Raw genomic sequence first — 12,856 nt, 5'->3', positions numbered from 1 at the left:
ATGGTTGAAGTGAGATGAAAGATGAAGGGAGTTATGCCAAAGAAACCTTCAGGCAATGGAGACAGACTGTCTGCCCCCAATACATTACCAACAAACTTATCTGCAGGTTCTGAAACAAAGAACCTGCCATTGAAAAAAAATTACTTCACAGATTTCAATCATATAGAACCAGTGCAGATCATTTCCATATGTTGCAGGCTATTGGGAAAGCACTCCTACTGCATCTAAAGTAATTTCTTCCTTGATAAGGTTTTTTTTGAAAAGTTTTTGCCCCAGTCTTTTTGGAGGCATGGGGCAAGTAAACCAAGCAAAAGGCTAAGTCCTTTGGTCCACTCCATGAGGCCCAGTCATTTTAGACCAAATAATGATTTCTAGCCATTCTAAATGGACTCAATAAAATGTTTTGGTTACATTTGATCCCCAAATGTTCAGACACTTTGGTTGTGGTGTAAAAGGGCCCATAACTGTTCAGAAGTCTTGGTCTTGCAGATTATACAGAAATGTATATTAAAATGTACCATTAGGTGTTCCAACCAGGAATCTTCATGAGTAGATAAGGCACTTAGCAGATTCCTTGGAAAGCAATATTCTGCACTTTTTGGCCAATTCTTATCAGAATCTTCCATACATAATTCTACAACTGTGAGGGACAGTTGACTGAAGTGTAACCTGTCAAAGTGTGTGAGTTTCTGTGTAGGCAGCAGCTTAAGACATGAACAACAGTTGGGCATGCCAGAAAAACAGCAGAATCTGACAACTTCTGTGCTAAAATGAGTCATGTGGAAGGCAGCTGAAACACATCAGGCACCCCACGCAAGACAGATTTCTATAAGTGTCATGTATGAGCCTGAGCTGATTGCAGCAGAAACAATTCTGCCACAATACCAGCTTAACTAATCATGTTAAATTGGTTGTTAGCACAGGATTGTTCAGCAGGTGCTGCCCAACCCTGAGATCATATCTAATAGTAGGTTTTTCGTTTTCCGAGCATAAGCTGTTTGAGTGTGGTCTGTTCTTTATTCTGGATAGCTGAAGGAGCGTGTTACTTGATTCAATCATCCTGTCACTGAGACATACACTGTATGCATTCAACCAAACAAGGGAAAAGCTTATAAAAAGTGAAAACTGTTTTCTTTTCTTCCCCTTTTTCTTTTTTTTTCTACTTGATTTGTTTAGTTGGTTTCCAGAGGATCAGAGTGGGATGGAAATATTACACTAGTTCCATAAATCTCTATACTATCTCTACTATTCCCATAAACACCACTGATTTCGACTTCCCCACTGGCAGATGGCAATGCTGGCAGTTGACATTGGTCAAAGGAATTGTTTGGTCCCTATGAGCCCCTTGGAGGGTAGTTGCAAGGATTGAAGGTGGAACTGGAGGCCACTAACAGTAGTCTGCAGTGCAGATAGGTTGCAGCAACAGTCCATTTGAAGCCTATGTCAAGGCCGTAGATAAGCCATGAGCAGTAGGTTGAAGTGATAGAAGGAGATTCTGGGAGAAGTAAGAATGAGCTAAAGAGCTGCTGGTACAAAATGTGGGCTGGACATGGAGCCTTGGGGAGAGACTGAGAGGCAGCAGTGATGTTGTTCTTTACAGCCTGATGGTAAAGTTGGGAAAATTTTCCAGGAGGGCAAAGACAAGAGCAATTTCCCACATGCAATGTGTCAGTTCCTGGTTTGTTAAATCCGCTGGTGCCTGAAATCAATGACCAACACCCAGGGTTGATCGGTACTACAGTGGCCATATTGCAGCATGGCATCCTGGTATATCTGACGGTGAGAGGTGGGGGAGCACACAGCAAATGCATCCAAAGACTTAAAGGTACTGCACATTGCTCATTATCATTTGCAACCTGAAGAGTTAGATTCTTTAATCACAACTACCACTGGTAGTGGTGGTGCCACTCTACACAATCACAAAATTTTGACTCAAACAAGATAAACATCAGGCCATCTTGAGTCAGCTTGGATCAGCAGTAAGCTCCCTATGACTGCACTGTCACGTATTGTAGAAAAGCACATACTTTTAAAGTTAAGCTTTCTTATGAATGTACTTACAGGTTTGATGCCAATGGAATAAAGGTTCGCTTTGCTCTGTGTACTTTAATCCCACATTCCAAAAACAATAATAAATATCTCTTAACATCAGATTTTTTATTTGCAAGTGATCCAGAAAATCACTTTTGATTTGTTTGAGGAAGAAGGTTACAAATTGCAACACCCTTTGCATGAGGAGGTATTTCCCAATTTTATTTCTGAAAGTTCTTGTGACAACATTCCACGTCACTAGTGCACTCTTCCAAGACTTGTGCAGGAACTGGGGTGTTCAACATATTACTTAATCTCATGCAGGCTGCATTGTTCATACAGTAAAGTCCATGGAATAATGTAGCTAACCAAGATTTTTAGATGGTTATGCTAATTCCATAGGCTAATCCTCAAGGTAATGGTTTACCTTCACTGATAGCATATGTATTTAGATAGCATATTTCTTCCCTACCAAACTCTCACTACCCAACCACAAGTGCTTGACACATTTTTGGCAAGAATGGAGAAAACAACATGAGAATATGGTCAACGAGCATGCAGACAGTTATCCCAACATTAACCAGGATAAAGAATCAGAGTCTGAGATCTCCATTCAAACATCTGAATTTGTGGCAATGTACCATACTGCGGTTTCCAGTATCTGTCATATAATGTTGTAATGAGCAACGGTCAAGTCCTGCAAAGAAAAAAGTAATATACCCAAATTGCACATAATCAACCAGTCATCACAAACCATACTGAAACTTTTTGATAGGCAATAACCACACATTTACAACAAATCATACACATCCATCTGCGAAGACAAGATAGCACACCGCAGAGTGAAATAAGCAGCCTAGTTATGATACGTATAAGGACTAAATCTCGTCCCACAGCATGGCCGTTAAAGCATTATCTAAATGTGTAAAGGCAATGTACAAATATGCAACCTTATAAATGTTATTGGAAAAGATTTATCATTCTTTGAAGGAAAAATACTAGGTGCTATGTTATTGCATAGATTTTAAACAGGACTGGCAAGATACCTTGAAGACAGTGTTATCATGACATGTGATGTTCCAGTATAAAGGTACCCACCTGACATTTAGTCACCTTCTCAGTGCAATTTAGTCGCTGAAATGTATTCAGGCAGTCGCTATTTCTATGTAAAATAGAGTAACATCTGTAAGTACAAAACTCAGACTCTTTATGAGCTTGTGAAATCAGAACAACATAAATAGTTTCAGAGATTTCTGAAGGAGGGTCTAGGCCCAAAATGTCAGCCTTCCTGCTCCTCTGAAGCTGCTTGGCCTGCTGTGCTCATCCAGCTCTACACCTTGTTATAACATAAATAGTTATTGCTGTAAATGCACTCCAAGACATCTGTCTCAAAAAGAACCTGATCTTTATGATTTATGTTGTGTGAGCTCGGACACTATTTAGCCAATATCATTCTGTCAGTGGTATTTGACGTAATAAAACACGTATAAGTGTATTATGCAATTATAGTATGAGTGTACCGACTGGATTTCCAGAGTCAATTAACATTTAGCTCTGCTGTAAGTGCCTTTGTGGATAGTCTCTTTTCTAGAACAGAATCCCTACAGTATGGAAACAGGCCATTCAGCCCAACAGGTCCACACTGACCCTTTGAAGAGCATCCCACCCAGACTCAACCCCTTACTCTATCCCCGTAACCCTGCATTTCCCATGGCTAATCCACTCAACCTATAGATCCCTGTTCACTACGGGCAATTTAACATAGCCAATCCACCTAACCTGCATATCTTTGGATTGTGGAGGAAACCGGAGCACCCTGAGGAAACCCATGCAGACATGGGGAGAATGTGCAAACACCACACAAACATCGAACTATCATTAAACACATTACTTGAAACAGACAGAACAACTTGTTGTTATTTGTATTTTTATGGACCTATGGGCTGTTATCAGTTCTCAGCTCTCTCAACAAAGGATTGTGGAGTTAATAAATGGATTGGATCAGTCGGATAGTCTAATTACCATCTTGTTTTTTCCACTATTGTATGTACAAAAAATAATGATTTTGTTTATTTTCACTTATGAAGTGTAGGTATCTCTGGCTTGCCAGCATTTATTGCTCATCCCAAGCTGCCATTGAGAATGTTATGGTGAATTGCCTTCTTGAACTGCTACGGTCTATGTGGTGTAGGTAGACCCACAATACTGTCAAGGAGGGATTTCCAGGATTTTGACCCAGCAATACTGAAGGAACAGTGATATATTTCCAAGTCTGGATTGTGAGTGACTTGGAACGAACTTGCAAGTGGTAGTTTCCCATGTATTTGCTGCCCTTGTGCCTCTAGGCGATAGTGTTGGTGGGTTTGCAAGGTGCTGTCTAAGGATTCATGGTGATTTCTGTCTGCATCTTGCAGATGATACAAATGGCAGCTACTGAGCCTCAGTGGTAGAGAAGGGAATGTTTGTGGACGTGGTGCCAGTAAAGTGGGCTGCTTTGCCCTGAATGGTGTTTCTGAATCTACATTCATTCATTCAAGTGGAGGATATTCCATTGCACTTCTGGCTTGTGCCTTGTAGATGGTGGACAGTTTTTGGGGAGTCATGAGGTGAGTTACTCACAGTAAGATTCTTAGACCGTGACTTGCTTTTGTAGCCATAGGACTTATATGACTTGTTCAGAGATAGTAGGAACTGCAGATGCTGGAGAATCCGAGACAACAAGGTGCAGGGCTGGATGAACACAGCAGGCCAAGCAGCATCATAGGAGCAGAGAGGCTGACGTTTCGGGCCTAGACCCTTCATCAGAAAAAGTTTCCGGTTTTTGATCATTGGCAAAGTAGAGAAAAATGACAACGTTGGATTGGAGAAAAGGCCTGCACTCTGCATCTCAGCTGACTTCTTTCAGCTTTGAATATGTATCAAAAGTTGTTTTAACATTGTCATTGAGTATGTTCAGCTTATCTGCTGCTGAAATCCTCAGCTATGCATCATACTTGTCAATACACAGATCATTGTTATGATCTGTATATAGACAAATAAACTAAATGAACCAAATTTCCCAATGGGAAAAACTGATGTTAATTAATTATTTTAAAAATCAAACCAAATTCAATACACCTAAAATCTCTGCTATAATAAGGGCAGTGCTATCAGTTGACTCTTGCTTTGTAAGAACCTGTGTATTTGTCCATGATAGTATCAGGAGGACTGACTATTGTACAGTCCTTGTAGAGATGAAATCCTGTTTTCATACTGAGGATACCTGAGGTACTACCAATGTGCAAAATGGAATAGATTTTGAACAGACCTAGAAACTTGAGACTGGGCATCCATTAGGGGCTGTGGATCATCAGCAGCACCAAAATTTTACTTTTGCAGGGGATGGAAGATTATTGGGGATAGACAAGAATATAGAGTTTAGGTTAAAATCGGATGAGCCATGATCTTATTGAATAGGGAGCAGGCTCAAAGGGCCAAGTGGCTTACTTTCATTCCTTGTTTGTATGTTACATCCAACTGTAACCTCAGATTCAATGGAGAACCTATTTCTGCAATGGGCAGTGCAGGAGGACATGTCAGGAGCAGCACCAGGCCTTCCTTAAAAGAGGTGACAGCCAGGTGAAGCTACAACATATAACTAATTGCGTGCTAAATGGTATAAACAGAAAGTAACAGACAGGGTTACAAATAAGGCTGAACCATTTGCAACGATCTTCAGTCAGCAGATGATCCTTCTTTACCTCCTCTGGAGGTCCCCAGCATCACAAATGCTAGTCTTCAGCCAAATTGATTCACTCCACATGATATCCAGAAATGGTTGGAGGCATTGGATACTGCAAAGGTAATGGGCCTGACAAAATTCAGGTAATAGTACTGAACACCTTTTTTTTCCAGAACCCGCTATGCCCTAGCCATGCTGTTTCAGTTCAGTACTGGCATTTATCCAACAATATGGACAATTTCGCAGCTATGTTATATACGCAAAGAGCAGAAAAACTCCAACCTGACCAAATACTGTCCCGTCAGTGCACTCTCAATCATCAGTAAAATGACGCAAGGTGTCACCATCAATACTATCAAATGTCACTTGTTTCGCAATAACCTGCATGCTATTGTCAACTTAGGTTCCACCAGGACCACTCAGCCCCTGACCTTAACACAGCCTTGATTCAAACATGGACAAAGGAGCTGAGTATAGCAGTTCAAGAAGGCAGATCACCACCACCTTCTCAAAGACATTGAAAGATGGACAATAAATGCTGGCAAAACCCAATAATGAATTTAATGAACAATATTTATTTCATCCCTACTGTGTGGTTCCAGGCCAGTCATCCCATTAAGTCCACACCAACCCTCTGAACAGCATCCCACCCATATTCACCCTAACCCTGTACTTCCCATGGCTAACACACTTAGCCTGCACACTATGGGTAATTTAGCATTGCCATTCCACCTAACCTGTATATTTTTGGATTGTGGGAAGAAACCGATTGCTGACACAGGGAGATATGTGCAAACTCCACAAAGACAGTTGCCCAAGAGTGGCATTGAACCTGAGTTCCAGGTGCTGTGAGGCAGCAGTGCTAACCACTGAGCCACCATGCCGCTAATGCAAGTCAAAAATCCTTTCTGGCTCTATCTTTTGCTGGTAACATTCAGCTTTGTCATGAGAAATCTTGACCCTCAAGTCACATGAACAACAACTTTACTCTAACTGTGTCCCATGAATACCATTATCACCAAAAGTGAGCACTTTTTCAGAACCTTCTTAGCTTAGCTCACAAGAACCAGATCATTCAGCATAGATCCCCAGAGTCATGCTCTTTTGATCACTCAGTAATACAAAGTGCGGTTGACTCTTGTGAAAATAGAATCAATTGTTATAAATTTATTTCTCTAGCCTTGCTGTGAAACCCAGCCTTCAGTTTTTACACTTTCTTCATTGTCTCTCAAGCACACATTCAACCTGGTTGCGCTGATTGTGCTGAAAACTGAATATTGGGAATATGGTGTATCTTTATTCATTTTCCCTGAGTCCTAATGTTACAGCCAGAAATCTCAGTTTACCACCTCAATGCCAGGAACCTGAAGTTATGGTTTCTTCTTCCAGTTCGAGACTGCTGCTAAAGGTATAGGCTTTGAGCCAAGAACTCTTCCAGGTAATAATTCACACACTGTAGATTTTATTGCATTATTCTAACACACTCATGGTTAGCGTCTCTAGATCTACCCACTGCAATTTTGAGATCATTCAAAATCTGGTGCTCTATCCCAAATCACAGCAAGACCCGTTCATATATATCTTCTGTGCTTGCTGACCTACTATCTAACTTGGTTAGGATACCTTGAGTTACATTTTTTTCATCCTTATTTTCAAGGCCCTCCCTAAGCTCATCTCCTCCTAGGAGCAAATTTACTGCAGATGCTGGAATCTGAACTAAAAACAAAAAATGCTGGGGGTCACAGTAGATCAGGCAGCACCCATGGGGAGAAAGAAAGCTAACATTTTGAGTCTAGATGAAGAGTCATCTAGACTTGAACTGTTAGCTTGCTTTGTCTCCATGGATTTTCATCCCTTCCTAGCTCTCTGATCTCCTCTAACTTTACAATTTTCCAAGATATTGTGCTCAGCAAATTTTGGTTTATTGAGAATTCTCTATTTTAATTGCTCTACCATTGGCAACAGTGCTTTCAACTGCCAGGGTCCTAAGTTCTAGAATTCCCTCCCTAAATCCCGCTAGCTTTCTACATCTTTTTTCTCCTTTAATACACATTTTAAAATTTACCTCTTGACATTTCTGATCATCTGTTCTGATATATCCTCCTATGTAGGTTTATGTCAAATTCTGCTTGATAATGCTTATACAGAACCTTTGAACATTTTATCATGTTGAAGAAACTTGTTAAAATGAAAATTGCTATAATTTTCCAGTTTGTCTGTAAACTTTATTTTTCCAAAAAATTGCCATAAACGTGGTTAATTTCAAAATACCATTTTAAAATGTTTCGGTCTTTTCAATTACTTCCACTTATACACCCTCAGCTTTACCACAAATTTACTTCAAATAGTAATTAATGCTTTTGATTCTCCAAAGGGATATTTTAAAATAGAGTATGGAAGGTATAGTATATAATTGCTAATGAGCTACTATCCCTTTGATTGACTGCCTACAATTGGAGAGAAGGTGAAGAACATTGATATTCAGAAAACTTCTGGATCAAATTTCTCAGAGATCAGACCTCTACCTCTTATTTGAAATTATCACGTAGCTTTACATAATAACATTTATTTCTCCTGCTATAATGTGACTTGTAAGGTGCCAGAAATTCTTGTGATAATTCATGCCTCTTAATTATACGAGAACACTTACTGCTGCACAAGTTATGAAATACTTATCACATGCATCACTTACTGTTGTTAATTTATTGGCCCTGTTTACAGAGTAAAGTTAAACTTATACCCAACTTGATATTCATTTTTGAGAATTGACTTTTTAAGATCGTTGAGGAAACTTAACTTAATAAAGGTAACATAAACTCTTTAAAATTAATTTCTACTCCACCTTCACTTTTTTAAAATAATTCAGGAATTGTGCCAATATATATTGTTCTTATATTGATTACTCAAGATAACAAGGAAATTTGCAGCATCAGTTTTATTTTCTTCCAGTTTTAGTTTTTGACCCTTATCTTCTGCTATGGTTCAACTTAAAGTTGTGCAGACACTGAATTTTTAATTTTATCTTTGACTTCCTTTGTTGTTTCAACGTTGTTTGAAGGAGGTAAGTTTATTGATGATGGTATAGTGGATAACCAAATAACTAAGCATGAGAACAAGTATTTTCTTTACAAAGCAGCCATTGCAGCACTGCATTGGAACTGAGAGTGGGATGACGAGGTAAAGTATTCTATGCCTTCCTGGAGCATTTCAAAAGGCAGAAAGGAAATTTAACTGGACAAGGGGCTAAAATTAACCTGATATCATGTTAAAATGTTGGTCTGAAATTCTCAGAAACTTTCTGGTTGGTCTTCTTTCCCAATGATGATCGTTGAGAACCTCTTTTGTATTCATTAATATGCCACACACACTCATTAATATCCCAGCTTTTATTTGGCAAAACTGAGAAAACTGATAGATATAGATATATGTACCTGTGGGCGGACTTTTTCTTGGAAGTTTTGGTGGGTCTACACTTATTCAGTAGCCTTGGTCCTTCAAAATGATTTGCTCTGATTGGAACCTAACGACGTAATGTATCTGCGAATATAACGTTTGTACATATTAGTGAGCTGTAATAAACATTGGATTCTTCAATTCCATATCATTCTTGCCCTAGATTCCATAAGTTATGAAGGACAACATAAATATTGCCACACCAGGTAAAATATTTGGCTGGAGGCAAAACCCACATCGAGAATAATTTATAAAAGGTCTTGACATAATTTACACAATGTTTTTCTGAGTCCAGAAATTCCACATCCAGTTGACGTTCATTTTCACTGTGGCTTAGATTCAAGTGAGTGCAGTTGGCTGAAGTTAAAGAATTCCTTTCAAAGTTGAAGGCCCAGCAAGATGATATTGGTGCACAGATTTTGTCTACCTTTTAGGTGAATGTAATGTTTCCTCCAGAACTAGGGTTCAAAGGAAGTTTAGACTAGAGAAAAGCTTAGCTTAGACTGGTGTCTGGTTGATGTCATATCCAAATGTGATACTAACATAGATTACAGAATCATAGATTCATTAAAATGAATCAGTAAAATATATTTTACCAGATTGAGACCAAGATTCAGAAAATCTCAATTAACACATTTTTCAAGCCCAGAGAACATTTGATCATGTGACCATTAAAGGTGAATCACATGAAGTAACAGGACAGTTTCTAAGCACTTGATCAAAGCCAATAGTCATTTCCTATTCTTTGTGAGTTTGTTGATTTCAAGGCTGACACAATACAACAATTTTGAAATTCCAGGACGATGATGTCTGAACTCTGCCTTGCTAACAGCTAGACTTTCAACTTTATAGAAATGACAGTCAACTGATCCCATGTTTTGCTACAATAAAGTCAATTTTTACAATTAAATAGGAAAGTATATATTTTAAGTTGAAGATCTCTCTTCATGTCTTGAAGACATGAGAATATTTTCTTCAATTTCAAACTACTCCATTCTTGCCACTCCAGGTGGTGGCATAAGGCTAATGTTCACTAGACTAACAATCCAGAAACTCATGCAAATATTCAGGGCACATGGGTTCAAATCTCATCATGCCTGTCAGTGAAACTTAAATTCATTAATAATTCTGCCATGGAAGTCTAGACTTTGTAATGGTGACCATGGGTGGAATCAGCCCAGCTTCTGTAGGTCAAGGTGAGAAAGTTGGGAAAATTGTGTGAGATGGCCAACAAGGAGATTTCTTGACGTGAAAAGCAAAAGTTCCACTTTCCAAACAAATGTTGAATGGCAAGATAAGATTTTCACCAGTGAGTTACGAGAAGCCTATTAGCATGCACTGCCATCTCATTATTAGTTACTCTTACCTCATTGATATGTAGGTTCCCATTCTTATACCCACTGGATAAAAACTAGACAGTAATAATTCCAGAATGAAAATCAGAGTGGCTACCTGCTGACTCCAGTTTGCTGTTTTTCCCTCCAGATCTCTATTTTGGACACTAAGCACAAATTATTGGCAGCGACTGGATTCGACCCTCCCCTGTGTGTGGACCTTGGCATCCAAGAAGTACTAGCCTCACCGCATCCTGATGGCACATCTCCAATCCACTTGCAGTAAGGTCCTCCACTTCAATATGGCACCTTGGATTGTACCACTTTGATTATGTTGGATCCATGGGGCGGTCTGTTGCCCACTCCATGCAGCGTTAAGATATGGACCCTCTGAGCCTGACCACCACAAACAGCAAACTGAATGCACCCAGCTCCCAGTTTGATATCGGAGACTGCCCAGGCTGACTGTGCTTTCATTGCAATGCTGCTACCAGGAAACTCTGGGTGCAGCAACAGACCCCCACCATGTAACTGGAATAAGCTGCATCTCAGAGATCCTCGTTCGCTTTCTTAGAACTCACTCATTTTGTGCTTGCTTTGACCTGCCTTGCCTTGCCTTTTTGTGCTTTGGCCCTTCAGCCAGTATTTAAACAGCTGTCTATCTTGAGAGATAGAAGGACCTGCCGATGCTGGAGAATCTGAGATAAAAAGGTGTAGAGCTGGACGAACACAGCAGGCCAAGCAGTATCAGAGGAGCAGGAAAGCTAATGTTTCAGGTCTGGACCCTTCTTCAGAAAAAGGCTATCTTGACTTGACTATTAGCATAGACATAAAGCCAGGCAACTTAACATTAGCTTTTCAGCAGTAATCAGGCAAGAGGTTGGATAGGTTGCTGTACATCACTGTATGATTTCAATGGCACACCTACCCAGGTAACACACAGCATGTGCATCTGCCAAGTGGTCATGTCTCAAAGTCAAAGCAGGCTACTCCTGAGTCATCAAGATGGACTGTTACCAGTCAGAAGGTTCAAACATATTAAGTCAAGGGCAGCCTCCGATGTCAGTGCAGGGGCTTGGACACACTGAGTCTGCTAATTTGAATGGACAGGATCAGGAGGTCTGTACCTCTGTTATCATGGTCAGCCCTGTAGGTACAGAGCAACCGGTCTGGGAGTCACGGTAAGCCAAACAGGGAGCTGCACAGAGACCAGTCAGGGATGTGGCCACTCATCAGTCGGGATTGTGTCTCCAAAGTACTCAAAGAGGTGAGCCAATTTCAGTCCTATGGGTGCAGTCACTGTACATCAAGGGGGCTTATCAAGGGCCTCTGCTGTGGAAGGAAGCTGGGGAAATCAATTGTGGGATTTGAGATTGCATGCTTGGACTCAAAGGGGATAATAATTTTCTAATGGGGGCCATTCAGCCTCTCTCAGTTTTGTCCTTTTTAGACAACATTTATAAAAGTTCTTTTTTTCAAGATGGCGGAGGTGGCAGGTTAGGTACTGTTTGGGCTCCTGGTCCATCCACTCCCTTTTGGCTGACTGGCCGCATCCTTTCTTTTTATTATTTCTTAATTTCACCCTTTATATCCAATTCATCTTTTCTTCTTTCCATGGCTGAAGTGTGGCAGTTTCAGTTGGACAGGCCCTGGTCCTCAGCAGTTTTAACAGGCTCTGGCCATGGGCACTTTCAACAGGCCCTGGTCCTCAGAAGTTTCGACAGACCCTGGTCCTCAGCAGTTTCGAGTGACCCCAATCCTCAGCAGTTTCGACAGGCCCCGGTCCTCAGCAGTTTCAACAGGCCCTGGTCCTCGACAGTTGAACAGGCCCGCAATCTGCGGTAGTTCCGACAGCCACCAGTCCCCGTAAGTTGGATAAGGACTCAGTTCTCAGAAGTTGGACAGGCCCCAACCTTTGGCAGTAACCAATTCATAAAACTAAAAGGCTGCAGAATGAAAAAAATTGTCTTAACTTTGAGACAACAAGGTGCAGGGCTGGATGAACACAGCAGGCCAAGCAGCATCATAGGAGCAGAGAGGCTGATGTTTCGGGCCTAGACCCTTCATCAGAAATGGGGGAGGGGAAGGGGGTTCTGAAATAAATAGGGAGAGAGTGGGAGGCAGATAGAAGAGGGATAGAGGAGAGGATAGGTGGAGAGGAAACAAACAGGTCGAAGAGGCGGGGATGGAACCAGTAAAGGTGAGTGTAGGTAGGGAGTTAGGACGGACAGGTCAAGGGGGCGGGATGAGGTTGGTCGGTAGGAGATGGAGGTGCGGCTTGAGGTGGGAGAAGGGGATAGGTGGGAGGAAGAACAGG

Source organism: Rhincodon typus, chromosome 4 (genome assembly GCF_021869965.1).
Source record: "Rhincodon typus isolate 14 chromosome 4, sRhiTyp1.1, whole genome shotgun sequence".
Taxonomy (NCBI): Eukaryota; Metazoa; Chordata; class Chondrichthyes; order Orectolobiformes; family Rhincodontidae; genus Rhincodon; species Rhincodon typus.
Note: the sequence above shows the minus strand (reverse complement) of the source record.